The following is a 26,221-nucleotide window of genomic DNA, read 5'->3' as shown; positions in this document are numbered from 1 at the left end:
TTTGTAACACAGTCTCAAAAGCCACCAGCCACAAAAACAGAACCAATAAACAAGAAGACGGCCTTTACTTTCCTTCTAAGAGATGGGGCCTTTGCAACTCAGATTTTGGTGCTCAGGGCTGCACTTGGCCGGCCGCAATCCCAGCAAGAGCCAAGAGAAGTTTCTGTGCTCGCTGAGGGGGGAGAGGCACCAAACATCCTGTGCTTTTTAACAGCACTGATGATCTAGATCCAAGTACTTACAGTCCAAGGTTTGAAAGATGCTTGCTTCACTCTGTTAATTAGTCTGCGACCCAACACTGGAAGGAAGCGAAACGAACAGTGTGTTCCACGCTTCCCCGTTTATTAAAAGGGAGAAAGAGGCAAGTCCCGGATTGAGGATGCAAGCAGAAGCCCGGCGGCTTTAGTAACCGGGAGTCAGCCTTCTGCTCATAAATCAAGTGCAGAATAAACTATAAACCAGGATTTACAAAACAACACATAAGAGTGTTTTTTGGTAAACCACCATCCTTACAGGAACTCTGGGTTCTAGATGAGCATCTCTGGGCGTGCCTGAAACTTCTGCAAAGTAAACCACCACAAATCCACATAGAAATGTTTCTTTCTGAAACTATTGATTGCTCGGGTGGAACTGATAGAGGCATAACCAACAAGATGAATTCTTTGTGAACGAGGAGGTTTCCAGCTTGTGAGCAGGAATGGGAACTTTCAGAGGCATGGACACGAGATCTCAGACAGCAGCCCGCAGGTGTAATTCACTGTCCTGTAGTTTAGAGGCAGCACGTAAGGGCTCCATAGGCAGCATGGCTGGCTTCCCAGCTCGGGTGATCCCACCCACCACCGAAGTACCTTTATCTTCTGATCGCTTCACACACAGAGCTTTAGGGAGGATGAGGATGGAAGAGAAAACAGAAGACCACAAGACCACCGCCAATGTGCACTACTTTAAAAACCTCCACACAATATTCTGAACAGTAAAAGTCTGCCTGAAAGAGCAGAATCAGGAGAATACTGGACCACGTCACTGGAAAGTGATGGCAGGACCACCACGAAGCAAGTCTGGGACGTCTGTGTGGAAAGCACGGTGCTCTGTGTTGGCCTAAAAACTGGAAGGAATGAACCAAAACTTTAAGCATCATTTACCTACTTTTGGATGAAGATAAGGCTCTTAATCAACCTAACACTGAGCTGGCACTAGTAGCGGATCAGAGATGATGTGATCTGAGCAACTAAAAGGAGACTCATAGCAAAGGGATTTGTACGCAGGTTTGCATTTTCAGTGTTGCTTTGGAGCGTGATGTTTAGGGACTTAATGAAGTAAGCCGTCAACTCCAAGAACTCTGCAGGTAAAAACAGGGGCACTGAATAAGGAGTTCCCCTTTGATTTTCACTGGGCCACATGAATTTTGCAAATACCACCACAACTCTGATTTCAAACCCGCTTAATCTGATACGTCTGCCACACTCCGGCTCATCATCTCCATTTTAACTACTGCTTTGTGCTACATGTTAAGCCTACCTCTATCACACACCCAGCTGTCTGCTAGCTACTACACATGACTTACTGCAGAATTACATGTTATACATCACATTTATTCCACCCTGATGCAAAAGAGGCTTTGAAAAAGGAATCCCTAAAGGAACTGACAAGTTAAATTTTAAGCCCACTAAAAGGGTGTGCCTGGTGTATTTGAGAATCTGTGAAAACCAACCAACCAACAAACAAAACTAAAGACATCATTTAACTAATGGGTTGAAAGTCGTTTTTTAAAAATGTGACCAGGGATCCATTTAACTGTAGAACTTTTTGTTTTTAGCAGAGTAAACCTCAAGGGATAAAACCCTAATTTTCTACATGAACTGCAGATGAATAAACAGCACCTCGCCAAGCACGTCTCAGTGACTGGGATGGGGAGCAGTGCCCGGCATGTGTTCTCATCACCATCCTGCCTCTCCTGCGGCCCACGAAGGCCACAGGGAGGCAGGCAGCTAAAGGGACAGTTAGGATGGGGTCAAATAATAAAGTGCCGTGAGAGACAGGGGATGGACACTGGAGAATGCTGGGGCCTTGACTGGAGCTGCACTGACCGAGTCCAAACCCACCCCAGCTCCAAGCCCTGCTGCATCGTAACCACCAGCAAGTGTCTCTGTCTTGCTCTCTCGGGGTGTCAGCTGCCAACTTGGAGATAGTAAGAGTACCAATCTCACAGGATTGTTGGGAGAATGAAATGACATACGGCAAATAAAACACTTGGCAACAACGCCTAGCACATGGTTGGGCTCAATGAATATCAACTTTTCCCATTATCATCACTCTCTTTTGTCTTGGTTCATTCCTACAGGCAATCCATAGATTACTTCCTATCGCTATGACCTTGGCAAACCATACTATAAATACACAGGCACTCCTTTTGTCTGTTTGTTTTGTCTTTTTAGGGCTGCACCCACAGCATATGGAAGTTCCCAGGTTAGGGGTCGAATCGGAGCTGTAGCAGCCAGCCGACACCAAATCCGAATGTCCGAGACCTACACCACAGCTCATGGCAACACCGGATCCTTAACCCACTGATACTAGTCGGGTTCGTTACTGCTGAGCCACGATGGGAACTCCTTTTTTTTTGAGATATAGAACGGACATCACGATGGACGCTCATGATGTATTATTGGTACATAAGCTTATTTTAAAAGGTTATACTACACAACTATTATATTATATATGATAATATTAGATATTATATAATATAGTATTATATATTATATTACTAATATATTATATAATAGTTATGTTAATATTATATATAATATAATCTATGTATACTAAATATTATAATTATATATAATTATATTATTTATAATTATATTACACATATATCTATTATATTATTATATTATTTATATCATATTATATATCATAATCACATATAGTGTAATATAGTATATAATGGAATATATTACATATTATATTAACATATAATATTAGATACATAATACATATTTAGTACAGAATCTTTTTTTGAAAAGAATATGTATGTCCACATATATGGCTGGAAAAAGACTAGGTCTGGAAGCCTGGTCATCTCTGAGTGTGCAATTATCATTAACGATTTTAACTTTTTCCCATTTTACTTATCTGTTTTTCTAATTTTGTACGATGAATACACATTCCATCTTTACACAGAAGATATGAGAGACCAAAATTCTCATACGAACTGAAAACCAGAGGCATGGGGCACCACTGCTGCTGCAACTGAGGACGTGTGCAGATGTCTGCAACACCACGTCTCCTGCCAGAAGCTTGTGATGACATAAGGGGGCACGTACAGACCGGGTTCGGCAGAGGACGCTCCCGGCAGAAAGTGAACCTGGCTTTGAGCCCACGTCCAGCTATTTCCCAGCCACGGCCCTTGGTGAGTCGTTTATCGCGGCCTCAGCTCTGACCTATCGCTGGAGGGAGGGGGGTGACCACCCTCCGCCCTGAGACACTGAGACGCGGCTGCCAGCTCGCCCTGGTCCTACTTCTCCTCCCAGCTCCGTGGCAGCTCCATCTCTGTCTCCTCTGCAGCTTTCTCATCGTCCAGTACCCAGGATTCGGCCCCTGGCCTCTGCTCCATTCTCTCTAAAATCACCCTGAGATAATTAGGCGGAGGTCTGGCAGGCATCTCAAACGGAGCATGGCCTCCACACCTGCTCCTCCGTCACCCTCATCACAGGGGACGCCATCCACATGCCAATCATTGCTCAGGCCAAAAACCCTGGAGTCCTCCTGGGCTCTTTCTTTCCCTCACGCCCTAAACACAACCTGCTGGCCCTACCTCTGAAGCACACCCAGGACTATGCTGCCTTCAAAGCTACCACCCTGGTCCAGGACCATCCTCTGTCCGGGGTTACTGCACAAGCCCCCAGACCAGTCTCCTTGCCTCCACCCATGCCCCCTGCAGTCACTTCGGAGCACAGCAGCCAGACTGATGCTACTGAAGTGTCATCCATCACCTCACTCTTTTGTTGGAACCCCCCCAAAGCTCTCCATCTCCCACGGGTACATGGCAAACTCCTGGTGTGGGCCTCCAGGTGCACCCCCATTTCCCACCACCCTCTTTTTCAGTCTCTCCAGCATCACTAGTCTCCCGCGGTTCCTCAAACAAGCCAAGCACGTTCTCACCTCTAGGCCACTGGACCAGCTGTTCCCGCTCCCTAAAACACTGTTCTCCTAGATGCCACCTTCTCACCTCCTCCAGGTCCATGAACTTCTCACTGAGGTGATTCTCCCACCAACCCCATCCCAGCAACATACCCCCTGTCCCCTTTCCTCGTCTTCTTTATGGCAGTTCCACGACCCCACGTAACTTGCATTTCACTCACTTCATTTATTTATGGTCTGTCTCCCCACAGTTATAAGTTCCACAGAAGCAGGGCTTTTTTATTGGTTTGTTCCTGACCTAGAACCAAAACAGGGCTTGGCACATGGTAGACACGGAATAAATATTTATCGAATAAATAGCTAGGATTAAATGGTACCTGCCCTTACCTCTCTCAGAGTTATAAAAGGAACACAGGAATATGAAAGTAACTACTGAATAATCTGACACTTAGATCAACCCGTGGATGGCGGTGTTGGTATATTGAAGATGCACCCAAAGCTTGCCAGATACGGCCTGAATTAGTCATGCCCCAACGATGACTCCCCACTTGCCTTTTATCTATTTTGATATAAAAGTTGCAGCACGGGGATTCTGGAAAGGATTAGGTTTACAGAGGCACTCAACATCTAACTTTGCAAATGATTAACTTAATCACAAATTGGGATCTTTGCCTTCCCTTGGAGAAGACTACAGAAGAGAGAAGGGAGATGAAAAGATCAAGTGGGATCCCCAAGTGTCCAGAGCTTGCCTGATCTCCCGTGTTGTGCATCAGAACGCACTTAACCTCCACGAGCTGGGGTGGAGGGGACTCTGTCCCTGACCTCGGCGCGCCCCGAAGATACAACCATGTCCCACCCAGGGTACTTTCTGTGCAAACGCTCCACGGGCAGAAGCTTGGGTTCAGCTCCATGAGCTCCATCCGGGAACCAAAAGCCTACAAGATCCTCTCTGAACTCTGGGAGCTACAGTAAATAGGCTGCTTCACAATGACACAGCCAGAACTACTTTCCGAGGCACCAAACAGAAATGACAGAGTTAGAACCCTCTTCTAAATGCAGAAGCCTCACCGCCAGCAGAAAACGCAGCTGGAAGACCCATTTGCTAACCTATATTCCATCTTGGCTAGAATGACTGTTTAAAACTCCTCTTTATGAGTTCCCAGGAAACCATAGCCCTTTGGAGGCCAATAATAGGAGCTTTTACTTGCAAAACTAACATTTACTTGCTGCCGCTCAACTGCAAAGCATTGTGACTCGTGGTGCGCAAGGACGTTAATCTAATTGAGCTGAACACACGAGGGTTTTCGAGGGGATAACAGTGCGTCCTGGGACCCCCGAGCCCAGCAGGCCTGCCGGCTCGGTGGGGGGAGCGGTGGGGTGGGAGAGGCGCGCTCCTCGAGCTCACCTTTGGCTTTTACGAGAGGATTCATCATGACCCTCCGGCCCCTTGAGAAAGAAGCAACTTATAAAATGATGTCCTATTAAAGAGCCAAACATCGGAGTCGGAAAACGGACCGGTTTTTAAGACCGAATCAGCGTCGGAGTGAGAGCTTGCTCGTCAGCGACACCCCCAGCCTGACCTGTTCCTCTCACATCACAGCGCTGTTGGGGCTCCATCACCCAAGAAGCGGGAGGAAGGGGCGACGCAACGAGAAAGAATTAACACACGTTTGCACAGAAAAAGCTTTCCGTTTTCGCCTCACAGAAGTGACTTATTCAATAAGAATATGGCAACGCATCCTCATAAACTTGGCTTCTTTTTCTTTCCTTTTTTTTTTCTTCCCCCTCGTCTTTTTAGGGCCTCACCCTCGGCATATGGAAGTTCCCAGGCTAGGGGGGCGAATCACATCTACAGCTGCCAGCCTACGCCAGAGCCAGAGCCACGCAGGATCCGAACCACATCTGCGACCTACACCACAGCTCACGGCAACACTAGATCCTTAACCCACTGAGCGAGGCCAGGGATCGAACCTGCGTCCTCATGGATGCTAGTCAGATTCGTTTCATGCTGAGCCACAATGGGAACTCCTTGGCTTCTTTTTCTTTCATTAAAAGCAAACAGCAAGAACAACAATAAAAACCAAATTATTTTGCATCTGGACTCTTCTAGAAGTAACACCGCAGTCCCGAGGAGGATCAGGTGGAAGGGGAAACGGTTTTAAGGACGACACCCAGACACACACACAGACTCATTCAGCCAGGACCCGAGCCAAGCACAGGCGGAGGTTTTCAGCAGGTACCGAGAATCGTCTTTCCCTCGGATGGTGTCTTACGCTCTACCTCAGCATATGAAATGCTTTATGTGTTCTGGCGAAATTAGAGAAAATAAATAAATCCATATCAGACCCAAGGATGACAGAGGCAGAAATTCCCAGGCCTGCTGACATGACATTTTCTTTCTTTCAAAAACCAATGATTTCCTCCCCCCACTGGCTCTTGACTCCACACTGGGCTTGATATTTTCATCACACACAAGTCAGGAAATCTGGAGTTAATGTTCCCGGGGGCACTTGTCCCGTCAGCCTCTCGCAGAGCCTTGCACCTGGCTCGGTGCGCCTCCCGGCCCCGTTACAGCACGTCACCGTTTCAATAAATAGACCTCAAGTGTTACAAGATAACACGGGCTTCTCGGGAGACACGCGCTCTGACCCACGTGAACACCGCATGACACCTCCTGGCCTCCGCCAGCCAGGGGGAGCAGAGGCATCCCCTTCCACAGAAATGCTGCAGGCCTCCCTGGCTGGAAGGATCAAGTCCAGTGTATTTATTTCACTCACCACATGGCACATGGCAAAGGAGAATCCGCGAATAAAAGCTACGTTCAGATGGCATTATGCTTGAGAATTTTAAACACACCAGTGAGGCGAATCTCTTAGGGTTTTCATACCAGGCATACCTCTGACAGGCTCCATATAAATAATTCCTTTCAGCTCAGAACACCATACATACCACTGGAACTACTGTGCTCTGTATGCACAAGAGACAAAATTCCACTGACTGAGCCAACAGAGGTTCATGGCGTGGCTCTGCCATCATCGACGCAGGCCCCATGGTCCAGGGCTAGCACAGGCCTGTGCTGGAGAAATCGCAGGACTTCCAGGACCTCCTTAGTTGCCGAAGGTTTCCAGCTGGGGAGAGGTATTTAAATTATATCCCAGTTGCTTCATCTCAGGAAGAGGAAAAAACAAAGGTGACCACCAATGTATGACTGCAGTAGAAGCACCTAAGCTCTAAGCAACTCCACGGGACTTACACGACACCCATCAAATGCATCTGTCACTTCACTCTCCCAGGTGTCCTCGAGCAAAGGCAAGTGCTCTGGGGGGCAGAGACCTGCTGACACCTGTGGTCTCTGTGCTCCACACGCCAGAGTCAGGAAACCGAGCGGGGGAGGTGCTTCAGCCTGGAATCTAGGACCTAGGGTTTCCACTGGCCTCTCCAACCAAAATTACACTGCAGCCGCGAAAGCCAGAGACCAAGCAGACCAGCAGAGGCCAGGCAAGACATAAGATGAAGACGGCATCGAGGTACACAAACAAAGGAGGGTAATGACCTGACGCAAACAATATTATCAGAACAAAATGAGACTCTACAGTGATTCAAAGGAAAAAAGAGAGTCACTGTCACCGCTATTGGACACATTATCTGTGTGTTTACTACCAAAGGTCCCAGATCCTAAACTAGAATTAAAACAACTTCATGGGGTCATCTATTAAATTAACAGTGATCTTCAAATTAAAACACAGGAGACACAAGACCAAAGGCTTTTCCACTGCATCTTACCCAGGCAGAGCTCACCCCCCTGAGCTAGAAAAACACATGCTCTGGGGCAGGGGGAATGTTAAGCCATGGCCTCCCTGGGATGGAGAGGTTTATCTGGGCCGGATGCAATGATCTCTCCTTCAGAGGACAGGCTCTTCAGAAGGCAGGCGACTATACAACCGGAGAATACAGCTCACTTCTGCATCCTCTCTACTGCACCCATTTATCACTTCAACAAACCTTGATTTGATCTGGCACTTACTCTGTGCCAGGTCCTGTGCCCTCAGCATCGCTTCTTCCTCGCAGACACAGCTGTACCCAAGCCCAATTAATTCCTTCACTGGATTGACTTTCCAGCCTCTCTTCCTGTCTACCTTTCCAGCGATGCCATATTCATTCAGCTGCCAAAGGCCACCAGCATCCGAGTTTCAAACTAGAAGTCTCCTCGTGATGCTCCTGTTACTGTATTTTGGTGACAGGAGAGCTCACACCTTTGGTTTCTAGGGTCATCTCTCCAGGTAATCGAACCAGCTCGTGCTGCCTTCCGTCTTCCCTGCCAGTCCTCTCCGTTCCTCTAACATTCACTTACTCCGTATCTTTTTGATCTAATCATCCCTTGATGTGGAGCCTTGATCTATAAGGGCTCATTCCTTTCCTTACTCGGGCAGTGCTGAAACCCTGGCTTTCCAACATCATTCATCTGAGAGTAACCTAAGCACCCTCTCCATGGACCTCAACCACCTCCCCATGAAAGGGTCGAGAATAACAGCACTGACCCCTGCGTACAGCACCTGCACTCGTACCGTCTCAACCAATCCTCACCAAGCCCCCCACAGAACCATGGCCTGTACAAATTCCTTATTCTGTCCTAGATTATACAGCTAGCGAGTGGCTAAACTGGAACCCAAGGCTGTCAGTGGACTGCTAAATCACAACCTCTCCCACCATCAATCAGTCTGTCTCTGCTCAACCAGGCTCCTAAGAAATAGGCAGGATTGGAGTTCCCATCACAGCCCGGCGGTTAACGAACACCACTAGCACCTATGAGGATGGGGTTCAATCCCTGGCCTTGCTCAGTGGGTTAAAGCTTCGGCATTGCCGTGAGCTGTGGTGTAGGTCACAGATGCAGCTTGGATCCCACATTGCTGTGGCTGTGGTGTAGGATGGCAGCCACAGCTCCAATTAGACCCCTAGCCTGGGGACCTCCATATGCCACAGGTGCGGCCCTAAAAAAAAAAACAAAACAGGAGTTCCCGTCGTGGCGCAGCGGTTAATGAATCCGACTAGGAACCATGAGGTTGCGGGTTCGGTCCCTGCCCTTGCTCAGTGGGTTAACGATCCGGTGTTGCCGTGAGCTGTGGTGTAGGTTGCAGACTCGGCTCGGATCCTGCATTGCTGTGGCTCTGGCGTAGGCCTGTGGCTACAGCTCCGATTAGACCCCTAGCTTGGGAGCCTCCATATGCCGCGGAAGCGGCCCAAAGAAATAGCAAAAAAAAAAAGAAATAGGTAGGAGGGAGGTTCTTACCTTGCCTCGGCTGCTGAGGTCCAAACTAGGCCAAATAATGAAGATGCAGCCAAGCCCAAAGAGACAGGAATTTGAGGCCTAGAATCTCAAGTGGCCGAGGTGAATTTAAAGGAATAGGGTCCAGTAAGGAGTTGCCAGGAAAGAGCCGGGATAAAGCAGCAAAGGTTAAATGACACAAGTACACAAGGTGTTTTTTAAGGAACACGGGCACCTCACACACGTTAACCAGTAAAAGGAAAACACCCCTTTGGCTCTCGAAAAGTTTGAATTTTAAAAGAAGCATCATCAGAGGGAAAAAAAATTGACCACAAAGAATTTTGAAGCTAAAAAAAAAAAAGAGAGAGGGAGCACAAAGGTTCCAGATTCTTGAAGTCTCGGAGAAGGTAGAGTTCGGTCAGCAAGGTGAGTAAAGGACGTATTCGCTGCCCCAGAGTCCCGGACGATTAAGACTGGTGACGTGCTCACGTGCCATCCAGAGGCACCTGATTCTTCAGTTACCTGAAATCACACTCGCACCTGCGAGCCTTGCCTGGCAGGACCTTTCAATTCCAGCCCCAAGTTTTTGTCTTGCAAGGAGCACAGTAGAAAACACAATCAGCAGGAATTTACTTTTTTAAGTAGGGCAGGAAAATTGCTTGCGATCCCCTTGACAAGTTGGGCAGCTTCCCGAAGACCCTATGCAGTGGACAACTATATTTAGCTAAAGGAAGCAGCAATCTCAGCTTGGTGTGTTTTGATAACCATCTGTGTATCAAAATATTCATAGACAAAGAGGTATTCTGTTGTTTTTCTATAGAGCTAAGTAATGCGAATTATTACTCAGCCAAAAATTGCTATGTTTTACTGACTATTGGAGATATTTCCCTTTAGGGTTTTATTGTGTCAGGATGTTGTTATATTTGTTTTTTCCTTGGTTCATTCGTTCATTCATTCATTTCTTTTTTTTTTTTTTGTCTTTTCTAGGGCCGCAACCACGGCACATGGAGGTTCCCAGGCTAGGGGTCAGATCAGAGCTGTAGCCACCGGCCTACACCACAGCCACAGCAACACGGGATCCGAGCCACATCTATGACCTACACCCCAACTCATGGCAACAACAGATCCTTAACCCACTGAGCAAGGCCAGGGATCGAACCCACAACCTCATGGTTCCTAGTCGGATTCGTTAACCACTGAGCCATGACGGGAACTCCATCATTCATTCATTTCTTAAGCTTTTCACTGAAGAGAAACGAGCAAAACAGGATTTGTGATGAAATGTAAAACTAGGCATTTATAAACACCAATCCTTCCTCCCATGTGACAGCTATATGTCTTTGAGGAAGTCACAGTACTTCTTTGAAGTTCTTCATTGGTAATGAGGATAAGAGAGACTACCCATCGCACGTTAAAAGCCAAGTCAAATGATGAATCTGAAGGTACTTTCGAAGTATCATTAGCGTGGATATCTACGGATCAGGAAACGTAGTAGCAAAAAGCATATTTACCTTCAGGAAACTTCCTGGGAGTGTCTGTGTTTGCGTGGGCATGTGTTACATGCGTGTGCCTGTGTGTTCCTGGCAGGAGCAGCGGGGATGGCTTTGTATTCTCTAGTTGGTATTATTATTACCCAGGTGCAACTATATCTCTATAAGCTATAAGATCCAAGTTCAAAGTAGAAACAAAACTTGGGGACAGGTGCCTAGACACCTGACCCTGAATAGTAAGGGGATTTCATTGCTAACTTTCTGTCATTACAACTCTAGACTTCTTTTTTCACCTTACTTTTGTCCCAAGAGCTTGAAGGGTGGAAAAGATACTTAAAATGTCCCAACCTCATGATTTTTGTGATAAGGGGCTATCATCACATCCACTCTGCTGGGGACCAAAAAGTCACTATCTGATGGACTTCCCGCCGTGGCTCGGCAGAAACCAATCTGACTAGCATCCATGAGGACACAAGTTCAATCCCTGGCCTCGCTCAGTGGCTTGGATCCTGCATTGCTGTGGTGTAGGCCAGCGGCCACAGATCGGATTGAACCCCTAGCCTAGGAACCTCCATATGCCACGGGTGCGAACCTAAAAAGCAAAAAAAAAAAGTCACTATCTGAGAGTGACTCCAAACAAGTACCACTAAGAAAGAACTTTCTGAAAGAAACCTTAGTGGCCTCCAAATTGGCAACTGAAAGGAACCAAAAGTTAGTGAAAGAGAAGTCATTGACATAACAACCGAGGGCAGTTTTATTAGCTTCATTCAATGAAGCAAAACTTGGACAAAAAAACTCATTATTCAAACCAGATGCTGATTTTGTAACATTCACTTCAACGATGAACTGTTCCAATTTTCTTTTATTTTGAAGATGTAATAGAAAGCAGGCAAATCACTACATTAATAAAGGCACACTCGAAATTTATAAAGTCGGTTTGAAAAGGAACTGAATGCAGGAGACTCATTTTCAAAAGCTTATTGCCAAAAGCAGTTTTTTTTTTCTTTTTCTAATCATGTAACAAAAGAAGTGCAATAATGACTTTAAGACAAGATCAATTATGGGTGGCAATGAAATTACCCTTTAATGATAATGAGCCCCAAATCTTGATTACTGCCAGCTTGAATTACCTGGTCACACTGCACACAAAGTGCTGTGTTCCTCCACCTCCAACAGGGATGAAGGACGGGGCCGCCAAGGAGAGCAGGCCCACAGCACAGGACGGAGAGGAGGCCGACCGCACGAGCGCCTGAGAGCGCGAAGTGTTCAGCAACATGTTTACCAAGCACAAGAGCTACTGGGAAAAAAAAAAAAAAAAGCCTGATAACCTCCCTCTTCACAACGATGATTCTGTCTCTCATCTGAAAAATGAGGAGGAAACGGAAAACAGGGGAGCATCTCTGGTGAGAGCTGCCTCTGGGTGGACCCTGGGAGACGGTGCAGGCAGACCAGGGGGAGCCCGGAAGACTTTGCCTTGGGGCCTAATCCCACGGGAAAGAGACCGCTGCCTGGGTTGAGGGTTATCCAGAGATGGCAGGGCCTGGCTGCGCCACCTCCAGGTTCTCAGAGTCGGGCCCAGCGAACTGCTACCCTCCCCACAACACAGCAGAGCCGCCCAGGGCCGCGTCTGGAGACAGAACTAGAGCACTCTGGAGGCGGAGAGAGCAACACCTCCATTTTACAAACGAGGGGACTCAGGACACAGGAGGCAGGGTGAGTTCCCACGGGACCGACTAATGGAAATGCCAGTTCTCCAGCCCACGTGCCTGACGCCTTACCCACCCCCTGCTCCCCGCCCCCCATGCAGCATGGTGAGCAGGATGTGCGGACTGCCACTGTCCAGCCATCGCTGCGGTCCAGCACAACCATGAGAGGACAGCCTCGTCGTCTGCCTTGGGTGTGCTCACCTGGGGATTCCAACACAAGACAGGTGCAGAAGAAAAATCTACATTCTTATTGGACCTATAAACCCTTTGACCAAAACCTACCACGGGCCAGGCGCCATAATGCTCACAACCCAGGAGGTGTTTATAAGCTAGTTTTACTGGGAAACGAGGCTGAGAGAGGTGATGTAACTTGCTTATGCTCACACCACTAGGTAAATGGAAATCCTGGCTACAGACCAGTTTTTCTGGCCCCTTGAAGACACTGTACCTCCCACCACACCACCAGCCCTCCAAGTTTGGCAAAAGAAAGTGCTCCACACCCCCCTGGTTATGAGAGCGGCAGCAGCAGCTCCGCCGAGTGAAAATATCTGAATAGTTACATAAGAAACAGGTGGATCCTGACAATGTTAAGAGAGCTTCAAAAACCTGGGTGTCCACATGAGCCTTTCAGTTACTTAGCTAAGGAGAGAAGAGTCTTGAAAAATCCCAATTTTTTCCTTCCTAAAATCTTTGGTTCACAGATCCTGGCTCCTCTGTTTAAAATTACCCTCATTTTCTCTTCCAAGCAAAAGGTTAAGACCCCACAAGCAGCAGAGAAGGACAATGGAACCTTAAGAAGCAGGAAGGGTGGTCACCAAAGTAAGAGCTGATCGACAAGACTGCAAAATGATGGAAAACGTCGTTATTACTCCAGCTCGCAGCCTTCTGGTGGCCAGCCGGCCTCCACCGGGACGTCCACCTTCTGGCAACCACCTGCCACCTCTACCTTCTGGAAATACGGGCACTCAGCCAGCCTGGAGTTTTCTGCTGACTGAATACAGACACCTCTCATCTTCCAGTCTGAACACAACCCTGAAACCAGGACTCACAGTGGGTTTGGTGCTACCGACAGCTCTGCAGTTTGCAGTTTTTTTCCCTGTAGGGAACCTGGCCTATTGAAAGCTAGAACATTCTAAAGAGGGCTATTCTTTTTTTTTTTTTTTTTTTTTAAATTATGGTTGCTGTATAACATTGTGTTAGTGTTAGGTGCACAGTGAGGTGATTCAGATATATATATATATATCTATCTTTTTTTAGATTCTTTTGTTAGCATAGTTGTTTCCAAGATACTGAATATAGTCTCCTGTGCTTAAGTACTCACTGTTCATCTATCCTACATACAGTAGCGTCTATCTGTTAATCCCCAAATTCCTGATTTATTCCTCCTTCCCCTGTGTTTTCCCCTTTGGTAACCATAAGTTTGTTTTCCATGCAAAGAGGTCCTTTTTTTTTTCTTTTCTTTTCACGGCCACACCTGCAGCATATGGAATTTTCCAGGTTAGGGGTAGAGTCAGAGCTGTCGCTGCTGGCCAAGTCACAGCTAGCGGCAAAGACCTTTAATCCACTGAGTGAGGCCAGGGATCGAACCCACATCCTCACAGATACTCTGTCAGGTTCTTAACCCACTGAGCCACAACAGAAGCTCCCAAAGTGGTCTATTCTTAACCAAGGGAAGACCTACAGGGTTTGAGCCTGCTTTCCTCAATACACAGACCAAACACATAGAAGTGCCAGCCAGGTAAACGGGCATAAGGTGCTCTCAACAAAACACAACCAACCTTGGAGTTCTCGTCGTGGTTCAGCAGGTTAAGTAGCCAACATAGCCTCTGTGAAGACGTGGGATTCAATCCCTGGCCTCGCTCAGTAGGTTAAGGATCCATGGGTGTGGCCATAAAAAGAAAGGAAACACACACACACAGAGCCAACTTCATTTTCCTGATGATGTTTTGGAGTTGATTTACTGGCAGTTTCAGGTTCTGGAAACACAAAAATGATGGGTTCTGCCCTCCAGGAGCGCACCTGCTGTTGATACCCTTGAGAAGATGAAAGGCAGTAGGTACCAGTCATGAGTGTGAGAAGGTGCAGGTATACCAAACACTATAAGCAAAGAGAACAGAACAAGGGAAGCGTCATCCAAGAAGGGGCCATGTGAACTGGGTTTACAAGACTTGAGAAGGAATTTTCAAGGCCAAGAAACCGAGGTGCAAGGACACTGCAAGCAGAAAGGACTATACATTCAAAGGCTCGCATTTACCAAGGGTCCTGCCGGCCAGGGAGTGAAGAGAAGCAGTGTCTGCAGGGCGAGGGGTGGGGAAACATCTCAGACTATTACAAAGGCTCTCTATAGGCATCTAGGAGTCAGCAAAGGCTTTAAAGCATGCTTAGAGGGTTGTCTTTTTTTGTTTGTTTGTTTTTAAAGAAAGTAATTCTGGCAGACACACCAAGAACAGACAGGACTCTACATCAGTGCTGTACAAACAAACAAACAAAATACACGAACCACATAGCCAAGCCACACATGTCATTTTAAATTTTCTAGGAGCCACATTTAAGGTAAGGGGGAAAAAAAAGTGAAATTAATTTAATAATATATTTTAACTCCCCCATCCAAACTGTTACCATTTAAGACTGTCCATCAATATTTTTAAAATTAATGCGACAGTGAGATAGTTTACATTTTCTTTTTCTTGTACTAAATCTTCACATCTGGCACAGTGAACGGCACATCTCAATTTGGAAAAGCCACATCTAAGGGCTCAAAAGCCAGATGTGATGAGTGGTCCCCACACTGACAGCACAGCTCCAGATAAATCAAAGACCCACTTCGCAGACTGCAGCCAAGAGTCCAAGCAAGAGAGGATAAAGGTCTGGGCAGGTCTTTGCAGTCCTTGGACATACGCTATGCTGCCCCTGAAATGCAACTTTACAAATGTGCACAGGTGATAATTCATACGGCTCACAAATAAGACAACAGCCCTGCCCCTACCCTTTTTCCATCCACGCGTGCCCCACCCCGTCATCCAAGAGAACCGTTTTTATTCTGTCTCTTTTGTTTGTTTGCTTGTCTTTTCAATGTTTCTTCATGCAGATGGGAATGCAGACTCACCGGCCCCTTTCTACATGGGAGGTAGCACACTACCTACTCTGGACTACACCTTGCTTTTCATTTAATGCATCTTGGAGATCTTTCCATATCACCGCAGAAGGAGTTTCCATGTACTCTTGAAATGCTACACAATATTCTATTGTATGGATGACTCACAGTTTATTTCACCAGTCCCCTATTAATGGATCCTTGAATCGTGCCAATCTTTCCTATTACAAACAATGTTCTAGTGAAAAACCTCCCATACTCATCATTTTATACATATTCAGATGTACCTGCAGGGAAAAAGTACCAAAGCCAGATCGCTGGGTCGAAGGGTCACTGCATTTGCAATCTTGACATACACAGCCAAACTGGCCTTCACAGTGACTTTTTTCCACATCTGGTCAACAACGTATAATTATCACACTTTGGAATTTTTGCCAATCCAATTAAGTGAAAAGTGCTACTTAGTTTAAATTTGCATTTTCTCATATTAAGTCTGGAGTCTGCAACCTTTCATTTGGTTTATACACAATCTATATTTCTTGTTCTGTGAATAATACATTTGTGTCCTTTGCCTATTTTTCTATTCGTTTGCCAATCATTTTCTTATTCATTTGTAGTAGCTCTTTATAGAGATTAGCCCTTTGTCCACTGTTAAGTTTTTGCCCCTAATTGTTATCTTATGAATTTGCTCATTGTGTTTTTCACTAGGTAACATTTTTTAACATGAATTTAGTCAAATTTATCACTCTTTTTATGATATATGAATTTTGAGTCACGGTTTAAAAGGTTTTACTTATAACTTCAAAGTTAAAAAGAAATTTACAAATTTCTTCCAAACCTCCCATGATTTTAAGCAGCTATGAATATATATTCATATTTTGAAATCCTTGTTAAAAATACCAATTTTCATTTTTTCCAAAGGAAGCAGACTAGACATTTTACAAATACCCTCCTGATTTCTTCCTTCCTTTGTCATAATTCTTTTGAGTATCACATTGATCACCATCAAAATGGAGTTTATTTGAATGGTACAAGATATAGAACCAATTTCATCTTTCTCCAAACGGCTACCCAACTGGTCCAAGACCATATACTAAAAATTTCATCAATACCTCATTAGAAACATAATTTTTAAATACTTGTCTGCTTGTATAGACAGCAACCTGGATTTTTATAAACTCACCATTCTAATTCTCTGGTTCTAGACATCAGAGGTAAATACAAGTTACACTCTTCAATTATTTACAGGAATGGCCAAGTTTTATAAAACTGCCTTCGCACAGTAATGTCTTTGCCCCCACATCACCATCACAATCTTTGCAGCAGATCTTGACTTGAAGAGATATACAGACTCAACCCACCATTGAGAAGCTTGCAATTCAAAGGCTGCTAAATTATTTTTCATAAGTAACTTGCTTAAAAGACAAGCAGCACAATTAAAGTCTGGCAAAACTCTCATTAGTGACAAATTTCTGGCTTACCCAAGTTCATTTTAGATAATCACCAGTGTGATAGTCAAACGATTTATGAAAGAGAAAGAAAAAGGGCAGTTCAGAAGATATCTGGTCCATTTGAGTTGGAAAAGTAAAAAACTGATATTTTTTTCAGTTTTCATAAAGATAAATGTTTCATGAATTTGTGTGGCATGCTCACACAGGGCATGCTAATCTTCTCTGTAGTGTTTCCATTTTAGTACACGTGCTGCTGAAATGAGCATGAAAATGATATTCTTTAACAAGGATTTAAAATCCCCAATTAGTTCTATTCAAAAGTTTCTCGTAAACTCAAATGTTTAAAAAGGAAGGTGTGGTATTCTATAGGTGTAGGTCAGCGTATGGCCCTTTTATTCCAATATGAATTCACATCTTCTACATTAGCATCTGTCAAGTTTTAACTCAATCAATGTATACTGTGTATACTTCCCTGTCATCTAAGGTCATGAAATTATTTTAGCTCAGTTTCTAAAAGAGATTTACACACACACACACACACACACACACACACACACACACACACACACACACAGAGTTTTGGGTAGCATATCCTTCAAAAATAGCCCAAGGAGGTGGGCTCCTCTAGGGGACGCTCATGTACTTGACACAAGTGATAGAGTTTCACACAAGGGATAACAGTACCAGAAAAATAACCATGGCAACAAAATGCTCCTACCTAAGAAATAAAGGAAATGCTGGGGAAGTGGGCCAGGAAAATCCTGCGGCCTAGGAGCTCCCCCGCTGTGAATAGAGCAGAGCTTCCAGGGCCTCTGCGATGTTTCTAAAGGAAACAGAGTTGGCGTAGAGGCCGACAGCCTGTGAACAGAGGCTGTGGCCATACTCTTTCTGCGGTGGCCTCCCCGGCTCCCTCCTGTCCCCTGTCCCCTAAGCCCCTGCTTCCCAGGTCAACCTGCAGACTCTTGAGAATGACTCACAGACCTCACCTCCAGCCCTGAGAGGACCCTTCTGAATTTCAGCCTTTGTTCAACCTGCCAGTGGAGGCAGTTCATCCCCACATCACAGCGAAGGATCTCAAACTAAACCCTCCCTTGCCCACTACACCCTGCCCTGCTCCAGCTCCATCAACCATGCCATCCCCTTCCCACTCACCTGGACGCCTTCGCACCCTGCATCTCCTGACCCTCTTCACGGCCCGCGGCCGCCACCAAGTCTTCCTGGGTGACGGCCTCCATCCTGCTCTCGTCCTTTGCCCCCAGTGCCTCTCACAGTCAGACCCCCCTCGTGACCCCGAGCTTACTCGACAGTCTCCCCACGGGTTTCCTCGCTGCCCCATTTACTGTTAATCCTTTCCTAAATGGCACTTTCTCCCAAACCTCCAATATTCCCCCTTTACTTAGACGACAGCCTGGAAGCACGTCACCAACTATCTCATTCACTTAAGTAACATTTACGGAGTACCTACTGGGGGCCAGGCCCCACTCCAGGCATTTGGGACACAGCAGTTAAGAGCCCCAAATTCCTGCTTAATTTCGTCTTAGCCTATTTCTTCCCTGCCCTTCGCCCCACTAGTGCCCTAGGTAACTGTAAACATTATCTATAGGTAAACCTCTATGAGAAATTATATGCTGGTATATTTATATAGTTAACAATGCCTAACAAGCCTCTTCTCAGTGTTGGGTCCAGGAGCGAGCAAGACAGATTATCTTTTCCATTTGTCCTGCTCTGGCTTCCCATCCTCTTCTTGCTCTGAATGCCTTTTCCTAGCCTCACCCTCTAAATTCCACCCATCCTGAAACATACACTCCAAACCCTCCAAACTCCATCAAGACTCCATGGGCACCCCGGCCTGTGCAGGGACCATCAGCTCCTTTCTGTCCTGACAGCCTTTACCCTGTGAAGGCGCTTGTGGTTTCTCAGGCAGCCATGCTTTATTTATTTAGTTTGATGAACCTCCCTAACCAGAGCAGAGGTCTTTTGGACCAGAGGCGGCTTCCTTTCTCTGCATGCCCTAGGAGAATTCCAGTCACAGAATGCGACAGCCAAGGGCACCCTCTAACTCCAGCTCAGCAAACCCATCTTGCTACTTGAGGAACCCCAGGCATAGAAAGGTTGTCAGGGTATTGAGTGCTTAAAAAAAAAGTGAATAGGAGTTTTCTTGTGGTGCGTCTGATTAAGGATCTGGCATTGTCACTGCAGTGGCTGGGGTCACTGCTGTGGCTTGAGTTCGAATCCTGGCCTGGGAATTTCTGTATGCCACAGGCTCAGCATCCCCCAACCCCCCAAAAGGTGAATAAATATGAATGGCAGACTGGCAAGCATCCTCCTGCCCTTTGTCTGAACTGCTAGTTGAAGGCAGTTCCCTTCCCCTGGAATCCATGCATGTGTTCCCAAATGGTCTGACAATTTGCTGAGAGCTACTGCCCAGTTGAGGCCTAACTGACCTGGAAAAGCCACCCCAACTAGTGGCTCTGCCTTCTTCTGAACTGTTGCCCTCTTTCCAGTTCGCCACTGCCTACAGATTGCTTGAGACCCCAACAATACCAAACAATTAAACTCTAGCACTGATTTTCCAGATGCCAAGACTGCTCGCCCCTCATTGCCCCCATGAAATCCGGGGCTTCCCTGATCTTGCCATATCAGTGCTGTACCCTCTGCCCTGGCCAGGGAGCTGCCCCTGCCGGAAGCCAGAGAGCGCGCTGAAGGAGGTGGCTCGTACCAGCAGGAGCACCCAGGCAGAGGTCAAATGGAAATGCAATTAAAAGTATCTCCAAGTGCAAGATAAGCACTATTTGGAACAGGCTGGAAGTGTCCAGAAGTCATCTACAAAACCATGAGATGGAGCATGATGTGCAGATGCCAGGAGTTTTGTGTCGTGAGCTCCATGTCTATCTCCCCGCAGGGGTGTGATCTGCTCCTCACTATTCATACGAGACTCCGGGGGGACGTGTGATGTTTCCATCCCACTCCGAGTGCCCACTGACACGGCGATGGGTGCTCAATGATGTTTCCTGAATCTCCTCAAAGTGAAAGACCAGTTTTATTCTCTGCTTGAGCAGAAAAAAAGTCAAATTTAACAGAAGCACAGTCATGCACATGTGGCCAGTGTAGATAAGAGTGTCTCCTGCCTGTGCATTTCTCTGTGGGGCCCAGAAGAACTGATAGTCTTAATTGGCCACAGATTATAAAGCTCATGTTCATCAAATTAGACTGGAGGTAATTGCCCTTCAGATGTTATTTAAGGCAGCTGTTCCATTATTCACAAGTAAATCTGTGCCCTCGATTTATAACAATCTCTCCACACTGTGGTCTTAAGGTACAGCTGAATCCCAAGACCTCGGCAGCCACCAATAGTTCTCTCTCAAGCCACCGCTGAGGACTGTTTGGTGGCAATATTCACATGGGGAGAAAATCGTGGTTTTCAAGATTAAAGAATACACCTTACCTTCCTGAAAACCTTTGAAATATAGAGACTTGCTATCTAACAGAAGCTAGCAAGAGGTCTTGTTTATTTCTAGTTAAGTACATGAATTATTAAAAGGGGAAAAAAACATTCTAAGCTCCCATTTAAAGTCTGCTTTTAGTTTCTTTGGGGGGTAAGAAACAAAGCGTCGTGTCTGAGCCCAAACCAAATGCCATTCAAGTTCTGTCAGAGTCACGGCTGCCAGTCTTCTCTAAAGGGCTCCCAGTGGACCCTTCGCTTCTCCACCCGTTCCTCGCTGCAGACAGGGCCTTTTCCACCCAGGGGGGACTGCCCACCATGTCTGGAGCGTGCTCCGTGGCTCAGCTCCTGTGATTTTCTGAACCTGGCGCCCCAGAACTGGGCCACCGTGACCTAACAGTAACTGCTGACCCAGACCATGGGCTGGAGCTCTGATCTCTCCTGCCTTGAGCTGGGACTGGTTCAGGCAACCAGGGTGAGGCCAGTCCTCTGAGTTAGGATTTAAGGGGCCCTCCCAGCTCTGCAGAGGAGGGGGAAACACAGGCTGGGGGACCACTGGCCTGAGACGTCAATGCAGCCTGTCTTGTTAGCCCGCCAGACCTACAGAGACGTATCACTAATGGATCACTGCTCCAAAGGTCAGGTAGCCCTGGAGCACCACCCACCCACGCCACCCACTCCTTACACAGCACCTATTCTTCGTGCATTCATTCATTCATTCTTCATTTAATGAGCCCTGCACAGGTGTAGGCAGATACATCTTAATCTGGCAAATCTAGTAAACTCCTTGTCAGCTTGAACCCACCCAAGTGTGAACTTCCATTAACTGGAAAAACAGGATTCCTTCATATAAGGACATTTCAGCCATAACGAACACACTGAGTTATGATATTTGATCTAAAAATCCCTCTCCCTTTTCTCTACCAGAAGAAATCAGTAAAATTTATACTTTAAAAGATGTCACTTCCCTCGGAGGCCTTTTCCAGCTCCCCCAGGCTTCCTAGAAGGCCTTCTAGCTCCATTTCTTACAACACTTCCCTTACTCTCTCCTCTGGCTACACTGCTCTTTTCTTGGTTCCTGCCTTTCATGACGAGCTCTTTTCTGCCTCAGGGCCTTTGCACATGCAGTCTCTCCTCCTGAAATGTCTCTGCCCCTATTCCAATTCATGACCACCTCCAGCACCACAGCCCCTGCTGCTCAGCCCTTCATCAGAGAAGCCTCGCCACCCCCCCAGATCTTGGTTGAAGCAAAAGTCCATCCCGGATCTTCACCAATATTCACCCTCTTCGCATCACCTGCCTTTCCTCCCCTGTGCTTATCAGAGCTACACTGTTAAAACTGTGATGTCATTTGGTTAGTCTATTTCCCCCTAGACTGTAGCTCTATAAGAGGAAGGACCACGACTATTTTTATCATTGTAACCACAGTGACTAGCACAGCACCACACGGTAGGTGCTCAGTAACTGAATGATCTTCTCTAGCATTTGCGTCGCTAAATTCCATTTGCCCAATAGTGTGTTGGCCCCAAAGCCTGGCCTCTGCCTGCTACCTCAAAGCCACTTTTCCACTATTCATTTAAAAAGGGAAAAGGGAAGGTCCCGTTGTGGCGCAGTGGTTAACGAATCCAACTAGGAACCATGAGGTTGTGGGTTCGATCCCTGGCCTTGCTCAGTGGGTTAAGGATCCAGCGTTGCCGTGAGCTGTGGTGTAGGTCACAGACAGGGCTCGGATCCTGCATTGCTGTGGCTGTGGTGTAGGCCGGCGGCTACAGCTCCGATTTGACCCCTAGCCTGGGAACCTCCATGAGCCGCAGGAGCGGCCCTAGAAAAGGCAAAAAAAAAAAAGGGAAAAGGGTATTTACCCCTACTGCTTACACTCTGCATATCCACATTAAGTAATAATCAAGAATAAAAAGGAGGACGTTAGGATCCTAGGGTTAATGAGCCCCACTCATGTATTACGAAGGCCAGGAAGAAGGGGCTTTAGACCGTATCCCAAAGACTGAAATGAGAACAAAAAATAAAGGGGCGGGGTAGTATTATTGCTTCTAATCAACCGCGACCTTGCCAGACAGTCATAACCAAAGAGCCCCACTTCCTGACTCCTTTTCAGTCAGTTTCAGTTACTCTGACCACTGAGTAGACCCCAAAACGAGTGAACTGGGGACAGCAGGGTGCCATGTGCAGCTTCGCAGTCAGGGCCCCTTATGAGCTGAACTGTGTCCCCCCAAATCCCTATGTTGAAGGCCTGACCCTTAGCGCCTCAGACCTTGACTGTATTTGGAGATGGGGCCTTTGAGACGGGAAGAAATGAAAATGAGGCCCTGAGGGTGTGCTCCAATCCCCTGTGCCTGCTCTTCTCTCCGAAGAGATGAGGACTGCAGACACGCAGAGGGAAGAGCTGCGAAGATACGGGGGGAGACGGCCACCCGCAAGCCCAGGGCAGAGGCCTCCAAGGAAGCCCGCCGCGCCAGCACCTGCGCCTGGCCTTCCGGCCCGCAGAGCTGTGGCAAGATGCCTGCCGTTTGGGCCTCCCTGTCTGGTGCTCTCTCCGTGATGGCAGCGCAGGCGGGCAAGCTGTGGAGTGCCCGAGCAGCTCCTGGGGCAAAGGGAAGCAGTATTTGCCAAGTACCCCTGCCCAGCCTGCAATCCTGGGTGTCATCTCCTGCCCCGCCCCAGGGCCGTCCTTTCTTCTGTATTTGACAAATGAGGGCATGGAGGCCCCGAGCCACAGGCGGGGCTGAGCCAAAATTCGACTCCAGGGCTATCTGCTTCCAAATGCCATGTCCTCTTTGGCACTATTCCTTCAGAGCCCAACGGCCAAAGTGGAGCAAAAAAAAAACGTGAAAGCCAATTCTACTCTGCTTTATTTCACCCTTCGAAAATGGGCACGATCACCATTTAAGCTTAGCTGAAGAGCCAGATGCATTTGTATGCATCACCCAAATAGAATGATTGAAAGACGGTGAAACAGATGTGAATAGGAACTAATTTTGCTTTTTAATGAGCATTCTGACCAGATCAATACCACAAAACGCGAAACTGCAAAATGTCATTGCAATTTCAATGCAACTGCCCAGGTGATTGGTTCAAAGAGGCACTTGTGGTAGCTGAGACGGTATTTTCTCTTCCTAAGAGCAGGAGTCTATTATGTAAAATAAAGTCGTGAAAATTTTAATTGCACTGCATAAAGGACAGAACCTGGTCCAGCCCACCAACCACGGCAAAGCAGAGAGAAACAAAATGCAGCTGAATGCTTAATCAGCTGTCTGTCACTTTCTGAATAGGGACTAATATTCTAATTATTAGTCACCACACTGAGAAGGTGCAATTATGGAACAGGGACGATTACTTTCAATTTTTTTTGTTGTTGTTAACCCACAATTTGTGGGGCCTTCGCAAAAATATGATTTAAGCCCCCATAAGCTACAGAGGCAAAAATGATTAACACTTAAAATTCAGTTCCCCCTCTCCCCAACCAAGCATTAAAAAGGAAAAAAAAAGCTTTGAAGTTGTATTGACAGATATGACTAACAACTGTAATCACAGAAATAAATTTAGTAAAACGATAATTTATCTGTCACAATTTACTGAGGGAGAAAAAGTGTGGCACAAGCAGCTGAATTGTAAAGTTAAAATGAAAGCAAAGATAGAACCCAGTTTTTAATGAAATGTAGAGCATTATTAATTGGTTTCCTAGCAACAGCCAGGCTAAAATTACTTAACATGTCTGCTCAATCATATGCAAATATGAGTGTTATCTCTTAAATGTTGATTTTAGTTGGTCTTTTCAGATGCAAATCAAATGTGTAAAATGAATGTAAATGTTGACAATGCTGCTACCAAAAAAAAAAAAAAAAAAAAATCGCCTGATTAACATCATTCTGCTGTTCAAAGCACCAGAACCGAGGATCTTCCCCTCAGAAGGATGGCAAGCTGCGTGGGCTGCCAGCTTCCCTTACCTGTCCTCCCTGTCCCCTCACCCCATGCAAGCTTTGGAGATACTAACAAAGTGGTACTGCTCAGCCTTGCTGAACTGCCCTATAATTCGCATCAGTACTGGATGACGGATGGATGATGCTTTCAGCTTACAGTTCATTCAACCAGATGATGCAAGGGGCTTACCAACCCAAGGCCAAGGGTCCCAAGTTTGATTTTGCAGATAAAACCAAATCTTTAGGTGACTCCATCAGAGCCCAAGTAGACAAATTCCCTTCAAAAATGCCAAATGAGACGCTCTTCTTCAATTTCACCTGGCCTCATCCAGCAGCCCCAAAGCAACTGGAGAACGACCATGTCCCACAAGCAACAGAAGCACCGAGAAGGGGAGGAAAGTGTGTAGCCCCCTCAACCACCACTGGGCTCCAAAGCCACCATAACAGCATCCTACTCCAAGTAAAGGCAATGGGCCTGGGACGCTTTCACTTATTCATGCAACAAATACTTACGGCATAATCACGGTCTGTCAAGCAAGAACGAGGTGCTGGAGAGACAGCCGTGAATGAGGAAAAATCCCTATCCTCACTTGTCTTAGTGCAGGGGAGAGACAAAAATCAAGAAACACACACACAATAAAATTTCAGGTGGTGATCAAAAGTAGGAAGAGAAGTAGCCCAAGGAGGGAGAGCATCAGCAGAGGGGGCCTCTCACAGGGTGTCTTCCCCGTAGACGGAGAGGAGGGAGGGAGGGAGGGAGCACAGGTGAGAGGAAGCAAGTCTGCACGTGGGGCAGGAGTGAGCTTGGAACAACGCGAAGGCCGGGGGGTTAAACAATATAAGAAACAGGATGGGGGGGGGGGGCAGGGGGCAGTGATAGAAGCACCGCTTTGAGCCAAGATCCTGGACCACGTGCCAACAAAACTGCACCCAAGCCTCTGGCCTACAGTATTTCAGGGACACTACTGCCCACCTCAGGACTATACTTCAGGACTAAGGACACTAATAAAAGCTGGAGGAAAAAGGAGAGAATCAGCACCAGGCAAAGTTCTTTCCTCTCCAGAACAAGGCTGTCCCCTCCTGACCCCTGAGAGTCTTCTGAGCCAACTGGAAAGCACATTCGTGGACCCATCTCCCCCTGAGGAGGTGGGGAGAGCTTTTCTGGCCAGGGCCCCCTGTCTGAGGCCTCCAAGGATGAGGAACAGAGAGTTTGTTCCAGACAACCAGTCAAGGCTCTGAGACACTCCAGGCAGTGGTCGGCAGCTCAAGACATATATTCCAAGAAGCTCTGAAGCCTGCTTATGAAGAGCAGTGACAGAAATTGTACAGACAGCTCCATACTAGGCCGAGGATCCCCAGACTCACCTTCTGAGGGCCAGGGCGGGGGAAAATGAATAGATTCTTCTTCCAAACATCGCACTCTAGCCTTGAAAGGTATGCCTTAAGTCTTTGAAGGCTTCACCAATTACTATTAAATGGAAATGATCTTAAGAAAAACACCTGAAACCTTAGAGATAGCCCATCGGGGTTGGGGTGGGGCTAGGGGACTGGCTTGGGACATACAGACGCCCAGAGGAACCTGCAGAAGTGGGACGGGAACCTCACCGCTATCTAGTTGGCCTAGAACAGACGTGCTTTGGGAAAGGTGACCATGGCATGGTCTGCAAAGGAGGTGTCACACCTGTCCGGGTGCTACTAACATT

The 26,221-nt window shown here is 46.8% G+C and overlaps 1 protein-coding gene and 1 non-coding gene across 7 annotated transcripts in view; both read right to left on the bottom strand.

The window, feature by feature from the left end:
- The window catches only part of JAZF1 (JAZF zinc finger 1), a 338,636-nt gene that overhangs the window by 254,373 nt on the left and 58,042 nt on the right, over nucleotides 1-26,221 (bottom strand).
- Nucleotides 17,303-17,407, bottom strand: LOC146395054 (U6 spliceosomal RNA). The gene has a single exon (XR_014834463.1). It is a non-coding gene; the product is annotated as a U6 spliceosomal RNA (small nuclear RNA).

The sequence above is a fragment of the Sus scrofa genome, chromosome 18 (assembly GCF_054392235.1).
Source record: "Sus scrofa isolate SSC_HxYL_T2T_F1_AM1 chromosome 18, Sscrofa_HxYL_maternal_Yorkshire_Landrace_v2.0, whole genome shotgun sequence".
In the NCBI taxonomy this organism is placed as follows: Eukaryota; Metazoa; Chordata; class Mammalia; order Artiodactyla; family Suidae; genus Sus; species Sus scrofa.
Note: the sequence above shows the minus strand (reverse complement) of the source record. Positions and strands in the feature narration are given on the sequence as shown.